This window comes from Fragaria vesca, linkage group LG7 (genome assembly GCF_000184155.1).
Source record: "Fragaria vesca subsp. vesca linkage group LG7, FraVesHawaii_1.0, whole genome shotgun sequence".
In the NCBI taxonomy this organism is placed as follows: Eukaryota; Viridiplantae; Streptophyta; class Magnoliopsida; order Rosales; family Rosaceae; genus Fragaria; species Fragaria vesca.
In genome coordinates, this window is record NC_020497.1 from 12,437,401 (window position 1) to 12,450,587 (window position 13,187).

Below are 13,187 nucleotides of genomic sequence, written 5' to 3' on the forward strand. Positions count from 1 at the left end.
GTAAAGACACTATACTGAAAATCTACCAACGCATTTTAAGTTCTCCTTGGGAGAGGTATTGATGGATGATAAATGTCATTTCTTTCGTATGGCCTTCGTCGGGGTGATCACATTAGAATAACTCTTCAAGCTTCCTCTCTTGGTCAACCTGAGAACACTCAGAAGTAGTAACAAGCTTTCAACCTTGAGTTCCATATTATTCATGTACAAAAGATAGCGTGCTAGCTTGGTAGTGCTTGCTTACAATTGTCTTTCTATGTTTTAATAAAGAGTTTTTTTTATAGTATTTTTGATGGTATGTTTTAATAAGGATATCCTTGTTCAATTAAAAATAAATAAATAATTGTAGATGAGAAAATTGTCTAAACAGTGTCTCACCTTTTAACAAAGCAAAGTTTCGGTATCTCACCTTTAGAAAACTTCAAAACAGTATCTCACGTTCTTACCACGACTGAAGTTTGGTATCTATAACCGTTAGCTCCGTTAAAAAAACTGACGGCAGCCATTTTTATTCATAAAATGACCAATTTATCCTTGAGTTTTTAACTTTGTTATTCATTTTATATAATGAAGTTATCAAACTTGAGGTATCGTTCTAATGTTATCAAAACTTGAAGTACCAAAGTTTATAAGGAATAAAAGATGAGGTACCTTTATGACAAACAAAAACAAAAACTCAAGGGGTATATTGGTCATTTCATGAATAAAAATGGTTGCCGTTAGTTTTTTTAACGGAGCTAACGGTTCTAGATACCGAACTTTGGTCGAGGTAAGAATGTGAGATATTGTTTTGAAGTTTTCTGAAGGTGAGATACCAAAGTTTTGCTTCTTCAAAAAGTGAGACACTGTTTGGACCATTTTTCCATTGTAGATTGAAATAGATTTTTTCTTTTGGTATATGGTGCGTTCATAATGGAAGACGGTCATTATTTCTTAGGCTAAGGTTTTGATTTCTAATAATGGAAGATGGTATAGTCATCAGCTAAGGTTGTAGTTTGTATTTGGTAATTACAAAGGCTTAGTTTGGCATTGCAATGAGAATAATTTGTTGTAAAATAAATCAACAGTGAAAATAATCAGCGATGAGATAAATCAGTTACATGTTTGGCAAATTTTTTGTTTAAAAATTCTGATCACAAAAAACATTTTAAAGATAAGTAATCTTTAGTTTACATGAGTGTGTATTGTCTATAATGACGTAATTGGACATGATAAGAATATCATCAATTCTGATCAAACCTACACGATTTTGTTTGAAAATGGAAGAGATCATCCCATGGATAACTTCAAAAGGATTAGGGAGAAGTTTGCAAGGGCAGGAAATTTGAGAAGTAGACTCTCCCAACATATGGCTACACTTTTAGGCATCAACCTCTCACTAGCAACGATGCTGATAACTACAGTGTAGAATTGCTCGAGAGCGGGGAGAGGATCTTCTAAAAACAAGGGATCAAATTAAGATGGTAATGCTATTGTGGTGGTACCATCTAGTTTCAAAGTGAGTATAACTGGAATGGGCGTGGATGCAACTTCAGTGGACATTAGCTCAACAGATAAGGTGGTGACTTTAAGACAGACATTGATGGATGATGAAATGTTGTTTATTTCGTATGACCTTCGCCGGGGCGATCGCATTAAAATAACTCTTGAATTATCCCCTCTTGGTCGACCTGGGAACACCCAGGAAGTAGTAACAGGCTTTCAACATTGAGTTCCATATTATTCATGTACAAAAGTTCGCTTGCTAGTTTGGTAGTGCTGTAAACACAAAAAAAAAATTTAACGAATAACAGAAAGACACGTGTACAAAATAAAATATGTGTATTCATGATTTTATGGGTAAGTATTCTTTTAATAAGAATTTCCTCTGATTCAATCTCCGACGAGCACCTTATCCATAATCAAATAGTTTAAGTTTGAACTTCATGTCGTGTTGACGATTTGTAGAAGATGATTGACCAATGGCCGTAGAGGCTTGTTCTTGATCATTGGACTTAGGCCACGAGTGGTGTCAGGTGGTGAACGTTCTTCAGCTTTTATGGCGGATAAATCGGCACGTGTGTTCAGTGCTTGTTGATTCTCCATGAGCTCGTTGAAGGGTAGAAGTTTAATTTGATTTGTTGAAGACTTGAAAATGTGGTTTTATTAAGGGTCGCATAGGCTTGATAATGATCGGGTTTGCGCCACGAGCAATTCCACGTGATGAATGTTCTCTATCTGGAAGTTGGTGAAAATGTCAGCTATTTAGCAACTTGATGACTCTTCATGTTTTGACAACTTCTAAGCTTGAAGTTCATTAGAAACTGGCTATTTGTGAGCTTAGTAGTTCTTCACAAGTGTTTTTGAGACATTTGATATTTCGGAAGTAATTTGTTCTCTCTACCTCAAAGCCTCCTCTTGATATCAGAGGATGTATTATTTATAATGTCAATGCTCTTTCGTATATGAAATATATTAAAGACAAAACTTTAATTCTATTTTCTTAGCGGTACAATTAAATTAATCATTTTTTTTATCGGGTAAATCAATCAGTTTTGATTGATTGTTTCAATTATTATTATTAACATAATTTAACTAATCGATCAATCTTAATTGATTGATTTAATTATGCCCATGTAGACATATAAAATTTAACAATAATAATAATCGTTGGATTATTCAAACAACGCGTGGGCCCAACTAATTGCATACGTGGCTCGCGAGTTGACAAAGTTGAAAAGTTGTCGGAAATGACACGTGGCAATGTGTGAATGGTCGGTCGACAACAAAACCTTAAATCCCGACTAAAATCAAATATTAAATGTCAATCGATAATCAAATATCAATCAAATTAAATTGATTATTGAAAAAGAAAGTTGGACATTTATTCCAAATTGGTTATACCTTATCGGTCGTAATTAAATCAATCAATTAAGACTGATTGATTTAATTATGTTAAAATTAATAATTAAATTAATTAATCAAAACTGATTGATTTAGTTATTACCATTAAGGAAATATAATTGATTCGATGTCTTCATTACATGCCATAAACGGAGGTATGTCAACACTATAAATACCCCTTTTCTTATCAAGAGGATGACTTTCGACAAAAGAGAGAAAAATCACTTCGGAGAGCTTAGAAGTCTCAAAATTCCCCAAAGACCTATTAAGCTTCCAAATAGCCAGTTCTTCACCAAACCTAAATCTCAAACACTTGTCGCGTGATCAACCCTCATGACCCCTTTTGTCTCAAGAATAAGTGTTTGTCACCCTTGAGTCAAACTCATATTCAGAGATAGAATCAGAGGAGTTCACAAAGATTTGTAACCGACATTCATATCAATAAAATTATATTATTTTTTTGTACACGTGTTGTTCTGTTATTTGTCGTAAATAATTTCTTGTTTATAGCCCGATACGGTATTTATCAATTTGATTAAATGTATGATTTCCATTCGGACAATTAAATTAATTTAGTTGACATCTGATTGACGGATGCCATTTAATGCTTGCTTTTAGTCATGATCAATGATTTTGTTGTCGACTGACCTTTCACACGTCGTCACATGCTATTCCCGGATTCTTTTTGACTTTGTTGACTCATGAGCAACGTATAAAATTTGTCGAGCCCACTCATTATTTGAATAATTCAACGATTAATAATTTTGTTAAATTTCATATGTCTACAAATGCCCCTACTTCCAAGTGCGACGATGTCGTCATCACGTGTCGGAGGCGTGGCTTGAATTCAATGCTTTTGATGTGGGCTACATAATTTCGCCAAGTGTGGTCCATTGCATATAAAGCACGAAAGTAACCCTTGTTGTGTGGAAGATCATGGGTAGTTCCCCTGTTTTTGCTCATTGTGGAAGTAGTGGGTGGGTTGGCAGTTTTGTAATGGGTCAACTCCGATTTTTCTGCTTGTCTCTCTCCTCTTGTTTGAATATGTAGGGCTTGTCAGAAAATCCACCAACCTTTCGGATAAGGCTAGTGCAGATTGCAGATCTCCAACGTTTTGCCTTCGTAATTCTTGTCTCGCCCAAGGTTGTAATCCCGCCATGAAGCTAAATAGCTTGTCTTCCTCCGCCATGTTGTGGATGTCAAGCATCAAGGAACAAAACTCCTTGATGTACTCCCTTATGGCGGAATCCATTTTGAGATTGCTCAATGCTTCGCGAGCCATCCATGCCGACTTGCAAGGCATGAAATGACTTCGTAACTCCCTCTTTAGAGCATCCCAATTTTCAAGTAGGTGCTCGTCTTCATTCTCCTCCGCGTCTTGCACTCTCATTCTCCATCATAATTTTGCATCACCCTCAAGGTACATTGAAGCCATAGAGAGCTTTTTCCCCTTCCGCTATGCGAGCAGTTTTGAAGTATTGCCCGATGTCCCATATGAAATTTTCCAAGACTTTGGCATTCCTCTCTCCATTGAACATCTTAGGCTCCGGGAACTTTTTGAATGATGCCGCCCTCCATGTTGAGCCCGGCATTGGCTGTAACGCTTTTCACCAATGCCATGTTCTCTTCTATGTCCGTCAATCTTGCTTTTACCACGTCCGATAAAGCATTTAAGTCTTGCATCATGTCATAGAACTTGGTCTCCGCCTCGGTAACATGCACCGTGAATGCTTCTCGCATCCTCCTTGTTTCATTCTTCAACTCATCAACTTGCAGTGAGAGACAAATCGCTCCATCACTTGTTGGATAGCCGAGAAAATCCTCGACTCGTGCAATGCGGTCCTTCAATGTGTCACCGGTCATTTGCTAAAGCTTTAGACTTCTTCTCCCTTTTGTCTTTGACCGAATATCTAGCGACTCCCCTCCCTTTATAAGTGCTTTAAATGTGCACCCGTGCTTCAATCCGCACCTTTTACTCTGCAACTTGCCCTTGGGTCCGCAAGGCAATCTTTTGTCTTACTTGCTCCCTTCTTGTCCTTCAATCGGAATGTTGGTGTGGTTCTTTGACCCCCTTCTTTTGTACTTTCTCTAGTGCATACTTCCGTCAGTCACTTGCACTTGGTGCTTCAATTTGCCCCTTTGGTCCACAATGCAACCTTTTGTCTTAATTATGTCCTTCGTGTCCTTGAATTTGGACTTTAGAGTGTCAGACTCTGCTTTCACTCGTGTTTGTGTTGTAGTATGTTTAGCCCCACCTATACTTTACACCAAGCACTGCACACCCGAACCGAATGTTAGGATATGAAGTACTTAATTAAGTACTAATGGATATTAAGTACTAATTCCGAAAATGAGGCAAAGTATCGAGCAATTGTAGCTCCGATACCAAACTATCACGAGCCTTGAGTACGTAGCGTAATTTTTCTTGTCTCTTTTGTTTTCAAAATATTATGCGAGGCTCCTCTGAACTTCGACCAGCCAACTCTATCTCCCCATACAACGTCTTGGTTCTGGTAGGCGAGGGCCTTATCATGCCAGGTTTGCATTATCTGTGTTCACACTTCACTTTTCTCCCTTCTCTCTTTTGTATTGGATTGCAATCCTTTTTCATACAAGTGTCTACCTTCTTTCTCACAAGTTTTGGGATTCTCTAATGCTCACATACATACATAGTTTGTGGAACTAAGCATTCCTTTTTTCATTGATAGATGCAAACTACAATTACATGGAACTCTTCTTTGGCTTGTCAAGTCTATTAGGCAAAGTCCAAATCTAAGTTTACCTATTATGAGCTACGCCCTATATATAAGCCTACTCGAGTTTGGAAGTTACAACCCAACTTCCCTTAGGTATATGTGGCATTCATACCTTATTTTTAGGAGTAGTGGACATCCCCCACTATATAGGTTTATTAACCACTTTAGATAACCACCAAGATATGCATAACTTCTTTGCAAACTTCCCAACTTTTATAGTTTTAGTGTTAGGTAACCGCCCACTAACTTGCATGTTTTGTGGAGATAACTTCCCACTAACTTTGTAACCGTCACGCACACGTGTGCACCCTAGAGTGCACCCGCACGCACCTTTCGTTGCATCTTACCGAACACCTTGCCGAGCACCCTGCAGCGCACCTTCCTCGCACCTTTCTCGCACCTTTGTAGCACCTTGCCGAGCACACTTGTCATGCACCCAGCAGTGCACCCTCTCATGCATCCTTCCGCACCCAACAACGCATCCTACCGAGCACACTCATCATGCACCTACTATGGGTTACACCTTATATATAAGCCTACTCGAGTTTGGAAGTTACAACCCAACTTCCTTTAGGTATATGCGGCATTCATGCCTTATTTTTAGGAGTAGTGGACATCCCCCATTATATAAGTTTATTAACCACTTTAGATAACCACCAAGATATGCATAACTTCCTTACCAACTTTCTCACTTTTAGTGCTAGGTAACCGCCCACTAACTTGCATGCTTTGTGGAGATAATTTCCCTCTAACTTTGAAACCGCCATGCACACGTGTGAACCCTAGAGTGCACCCGCGTGCACCCTTCGTTGCATCCTACCGAGCACCCTGTAACACACCTGCCTCGCACCCTTTTAGCACCCTGCAGAGCACACTTGTCATGCACCCAGCAGTGCACCCTCTCATGCATTCTTCTGCACCCAACAACGCATCCTATCGAGCACACTCATCATGCACCTACTATGGGTTACGCCTTATATATAAGCCTACTCGAGTTTGGAAGTTAGAACCCAACTTCCTTTAGGTATATGCGGCATTCATGCCTTATTTTTAGGAGTAGTGGACATCCCCCATTATATAAGTTTATTAACCATTTTAGATAACCACCAAGATATGCATAACTTCCTTACCAACTTCCCCACTTTAGTGCTAGGTAACCGCCCACTAACTTGCATGCTTTGTGGAGATAACTTCCCTCTAACTTTGTAACCGCCGTGCACACGTGTGAACCCTAGAGTGCACCCGCGCGCACCCTTCGTTGCATCCTACCGAGCACCCTGCAACGCACCTTCCTCGCACCCTTGTAGCACCCTACCGAGCACACTTGTCATGCACCCAGCAGTGCACTCTCTCATGCATCCTTCCGCTCCTAACAACACACCCTGCCGAGCACCCTCATCATGCACCCAACATTGCACCATGCCGAGCCCTTTGGAGTCCATACCAACTTCCCACGTTTGGCTTGGATTGTTGTCGTACATCAACTTTCCCATCCTACTTGTGCTTGTGTTTGCTTGTGCCTTCATGCGTGTCGACATAGTGCAAAGACAACTCATGTCGCTCACCTTGCCGGCTATGGGACTTTAGAGATGTAACAAACCGCCCCCGTTTGAGTTTGGCGATGCCCTTGTTGCCAATGGTCTTGCGCTTCATCCCTTGCTTGCTGCCCGCTTCTTTCTCCCACTTGGCTGCATCATCCTTGATGCCCTTGTTGGCATCATATACTTTCAATGCCTTGGTAAACTCCTCCCAAGTTACCTTTTCTCCCTCCTTTAGCCTCGGCTGATTGCCTTGAGTTTTTTCACCAAGGATGTCGAATAATGACTCTTCGTTCAACTTTTCTAGTTCTCCCCATGCAGGCCAATTTGCTGCAGCATCCTCCTTCTTTTGCTCAGTCCAAGTAGTAGTTTCCAAGCTCTTCTCGCTCTCGAGACTCTCTTCTTCTTCGTCATCACTTATGACGATGACATCCGGTAGATTCATGGCTCCCTTCTTCATGTCTTCATGCTTCTGACTGTTCAAGACCCATTCATACGCATATGCGTCCATGACTCGCTTGGTCTCCTCATAGATTGCACTCCACCTTCGGAAAGGAGGAAACACGCTAAAGGTGAGCATGTCTCTCCATACTTTGGTGTAGAGCTCGAATTTCTTTCCCTTCAAGTGCTCCTCCCACATCTTCATGGTCTGGCAGCAGAAATAACTTCCGCCTCCTTAATAGTGTAGGTTGAGAGCAGTGGATCCTCGAATGGCATAATCTCGTCGATAAAAAGGATGTCTCCTTCAACAATGAGTGAGGACATGATGGTGTAGTTCCCATAATGGTAGGCAAATATATCAACATAGACATCTAAATCAGCATACTTCATATCACCCTCCAATGATAAAGTATTGTGTAGCACCATCGAACTCATGATTGCCTCTGTTTCTTCTTGTGTTTCTTTTTCTTTGAGGTTGTTTGCAATTGAAACTAGAGCACTCAATGCTTGCTTTTGGCTACAGAATTTCACCAAGTGTGGTCCATTGCATATAAAGCACGAAAGTAACCCTTTGTTGTGTGGCAGATCATGGGTAGTGCCCATGTTTTTGCTCATTATTGTGGAAATAGTGGGTGGGTTGGCAGTTTTGTAACCGCCTCTCCCACTCTCCAGCCCCTTGACACGCCCTTGGAATGAGTCAACTCCGATTATTCTGCTTATCTCTCTCCTCTTGTCTAAATATGCAGGGCTTGTCCGAAAATTGACTTGGATACAATTCACGCAAGCGAACGTATCATTGTCAAGATAGGGAAGTATAAGTGCCTAAGTTATCGTACCACGGGGATTAGTGGCTAACCCACAATCCTAGGCTAATCGAAACAAAAGTCACTAATAAGCAAACAAAGAAAAAGAAAAAGAAAAAGAAAATAAGGAAATTGCTAATCTAGGCACCAAGCCTTAGTAATGCTCAGCTCTAGTTCTCACCAAAGCCTAATCAAAACTAGATGCCTAGTGACGGTTATCTACAATGAGTCAAAATATAAAAGGGAGATGGAATGAGGAGTTGACTAAATTGACTACAAACAAAATGAGAAATAAACTACTAACTAATGAACTAGAGAATGATGAGAACATGGGAGTGTCGGGTGATCCACACTAACTCATATGCAAACATCGATACCAATTTCACAAATGCATATCATATTGTGTCAAGTCCCGTATCTAATACCGGTTAAAGCTACTAGATCAATTATCTTTTCGGTGTATCGATTATGCCGGTTAAGGCCACAATCGACCCTCTAACATGGGCATTACACCGGTTAAGGCTGTAACATCCAAATTAGAGGCCTAGAGTGCAAGATAATAGAGACACAAACAAGCTTAGCTACAATCAAGCTAACTAATGGTTACCACAATTCAAATCCTAAATGCATAAGACTAATAAGTTGTCAATTTATCAATCTAATCATCAAATTGTCCACAACATAATCTCAAAGGGTGACAAAGCCTAGAAACATGCCTCTAAGGACCAACACATTCGGATTCAAAGTATACACAATGAAAATTGCATTCATTTCAATTAAAGTACCAATATTTATACAAAATGAGTTTAGGGCTTCACAACCCTAACTCCCAAAATTGAACTACTCACTACCCATAATCAAATACATTATTCAAAGCATAAAAAGATAATAAGGAAGAAAATGGGAGAGCTAGATTGGTCACTTATAGCTATAGGCTAGTATGAACCCAAATCAGTTTTTCACCCAACTATCCAATTGATGAAGAGGTGGTGCTCTTGATGATGCCTTGAAAGCCTTGAGTGAGTCCTTCGAATTCCCAAAGAAACTCTATCTAAATTATGAAATGAGAAAAGAGGATGAGAAGGCGAATTTGTCACATCCCGACCCTTAAATTTTTACCTTATTTACTAACTTGGTTATAATAAGAATTTTACCGTCTCCGTCATTGAGGTAATAGTTTAATCGGTCCCTAGAGGTGTTTTGAGGGACGATTAATTTCGGGGAATTATTCGTAGGAGAAAAATATGACGACGGTAAAAATGGTAAATTTTAGCTAGTAAAAAGTAATTTTTATTCGGGGTGTTTTATTTTTGGAAATGGGTTGTATATAGGACTTGGACCGGGTAGGAGGCCCAAGCCTATTTCTTCTTCTTCTCTCTTTTCTTTCTCTCTTCTCTCTCTCCCTCCCGAGCTCTCTCTCCCCCGCCGGTTTCCTCCGCTCAGCTCGCCGCCGTCCGGCCACCGTAGGCCGCCGCTCCGGTCCCGTTCGGTTGCCCTCCGACCCAGCTTCCATTTTAGGCCGGTGAAGGCTGCCCTAGCGCCGCCATGAAGGAGTTCTCCCGCCTAGAACCTCGGGCTGCCCAAAGTCCTCCATCGCCGGAACTCCCTCCTCCGGCCACCAGTCTAGGCAAGCTTGGTACGGTTTTGAAGTCTCCAACCCAGCTGCCTTGCCCTAAAAGGGCTCACTCCGGTTCGCTTCAGGTAAGGAGAAATTAGAGGTGGAAGTTTTAGGGTGTTTTAGATGTTTTTGCTCGTTTGACCTAGTTAGTTTTAGATTTTGGGTTTGTGCTAGTTAGGAAAGTTGTAGAGGGAGTGGAGAGGAAGCTACTGTTAAAATTTGGTACGATTTGGAGGTCGCCGGAATCGGCCTCCGGCCGCCGCCGGCGCCGCCACTGTTTGGAAGATTTTTAGGGTTTTAAATTTAGAATTCTAAGGAGCGTTTGTTGAAGTGAGTTATAGAATTTTTGGATGAGTTTTGGATAGGTTTATGAATTTCCGAAGTGTGGTATTTTTGGCAGTTAATTAATGTAGAATCCGGCCGTAGGATTTAAGTCGTATTTTTGGGGAGGTTGTAATTACGGCTGCCGAGTATGATATTTAAGTTCGGATCGTTTCGATTTAAGAATATCGAAGTTAGGCAATGATGAGCGTAGTTATGGTTCTCGGTTAATTTTGCCTATTTTGTTTAAATATTGGAGTTTTAGTTGGGAAATTAATTTTAAATTTGTGCCAGGGTTCGAGGAAACCTCATTGGAGTGGCGATTTGGATTTCGTCGGGCTTATGCCTAGAGTTGTGAGTGGACTTTTATTTTAAATAATATGCATGCTATGGTTTTGGTTGAACATTTAAAATTGTTAGAATTTTGACGTCATTTAATTTTGACGCTTTTATTTCTCTTGGAGAGTTACCGAAAAATGGGATTTTTCGGTGAGTATAAATATGTATATTGAGGAGAGTATGTATATAGATGCTAGCTAGCCCTATGTGTCTGTCCACTTTAATGGCGTAGCATATAGCCGCATTATGGTGTGATGTGAGCGTTGGACGCGAGCGTAGTAGCTCTATATAAGTGTTTAATTCATATAGGGGGTATGGACACATATTTAAACACCCGTCTGTCCATCTTAATGGCGTAGTGTAGCACCGCATTAAGGCGTGACGTGAGCGTTGGACGCGAGCGTAGTAGCCCTATATAGACCCATGAATTTATATAGGGAGTATGGACGTGTATAAATACATACATATTTTATAGAGCCTGAGAGGCTCGATATTTATGAGATAAAAGTTTTATCGCTTGCAGCATGCATTCGATTTTCCTTGGAAATTGATTTGGGGAAACATAAATATTTTATTCGTTAATTTATTTTTGTCCACTCACTCTAACGTGTTTCAAATGTTTTCCCCTAGGCTCTTCGTTTTAAAAATGCCCAGTTTGCAGGATTGCATAGTTGAGGTCGGGCGTACATGGAGATGAGGCATAGTCATCATATAGCTTCCGCTTGTTAATTTATTATGTTTCCTTTCTTCCTGATAGAGTTGCTCTGAACCTAATAATGGTTGGATATGAGATTTGTTTAGATTAGTAAATAATTTGGGTGGTGTTGTGATTTGGGGAGCACGGAGGCTACAGGAGTTTAAGGTTGGATTTAAATTTTCAGAAGTGTTTGCAGGTATTATTAGGAAGGGTTGTCCATTTTCAAGGGAGGTTACGCCGATTTTTCGGTAAATTTTCCTTGGAGGTGGTCCCCGCACGACTTACTCTAGGTTTTCATGATGAAATTTGGGGCGGGTCGTGTCAGAATTGGTGGGAGAAGGCAAAGCCCTTCCCTTCTTCATTGTGCGGCTGCCTTCCAAGATGAAGAGAGAATGGTCTAAGTTGGTTCGGTGTGTGGCTAAGTTGAGATGAGAGGGTTGAGGTGCCACGTGCACTTTCTAATTGGCCACAAAAGGAAGGAGGATGGGGTCTGATGCACACGTGATGATGCTTTGACTTACATAATTGAGTATATAACCAAGTTAATTAACCAACTCAATGGTTAATCAATTATTTGGTTAATTAATTATTCTCTAATTTTGTCATTTTCTCGGAATCACCATTTTGCTCCAATGTTGCACCATTTTCTTCTGAAATCCAAATTTCCGCTTAGTTCCTACAAATGAATAAAAATAGAATAAATTACATATTAATTAAAATAAAGATTAGCTAAATTCTAGTGTTTTAGTGGTAATTACATGTATAAAAATGCACGTAATCAAAAATCCACCAACCTTTCGGATAAGGCTAGTGCAGATTGCAAATCTTCAACATTCTGCCTTCGTAATTATTATATCGCCCAAGGTTGTAATCCCGCCATGAAGCTAAATAGCTTATCTTCTTCTGCCATGTTATGGATGTTAAGTATCAAGGAACATAACTCCTTGATGTACTCCCTTATGGAGGAATCCATTTTCAAATTCCTCAATGCTTCGCGAGCCATCCATGCCGAGTTGGAAGGCATGAACTGACTTCGTAACTCCCTCTTTAGAGCATTCCAATTTTCAAGTAAATGCTCGTCCTCATTCTCCTCTGCGTCTTGCACTCTTGTTCTCCACCATAATTTTGCATCACCCTCAAGGTACATTGAAGCCATAGAGACTTTCTCCCATTCTGGTATGCGAGCAGTTTTGAAGTATTGCTCGATGTCCCATATGAAATTTTCCAAGACTTTGGCATTCCTCTCTCCATTGAACATCTTAGGCTCCGAGACTAATTTTTCATATGATGCCGCCCTCCATGTTAAGCCCGGCATTTGCTGTAGCGCTTTTCACCAATGCATGTTCTCTTCTATGTCCGTCAATCTTGCCTTTACCGTGTCCGATAAAGCATTTAAGTCTTGCATCATGTCATGGAACTTGGTCTCCGCCTCAATAACATGCACCGTGAATGCTTCTCGCATCCTCCTTGTTTCATTTTTCAACTCATCAACTTGCAGTGAGAGACAAATCGCTCCATCATTTGTTGGATAGCCGAGAAAAACCTTGACTCATGCAATGCGGTCCTTCAATATGTTGCCAGTCATTTACTAAAGCTTTAGACTTCTCCTTTTTGTCTTTGACCGAATATCTAGCGACTCCCCTCCTTTTATAAGTGCTTTAAATGTGCACCCGGTGCTTCAATCCGCACCTTTTACTTTGCAACTCGCTCTTGGGTCCGCAATGCAATCTTTTGTCTTACTTGCGCCCTTCGTGTCCTTTAATTGGACTATGTTGGTGTGGTTCTTTAACC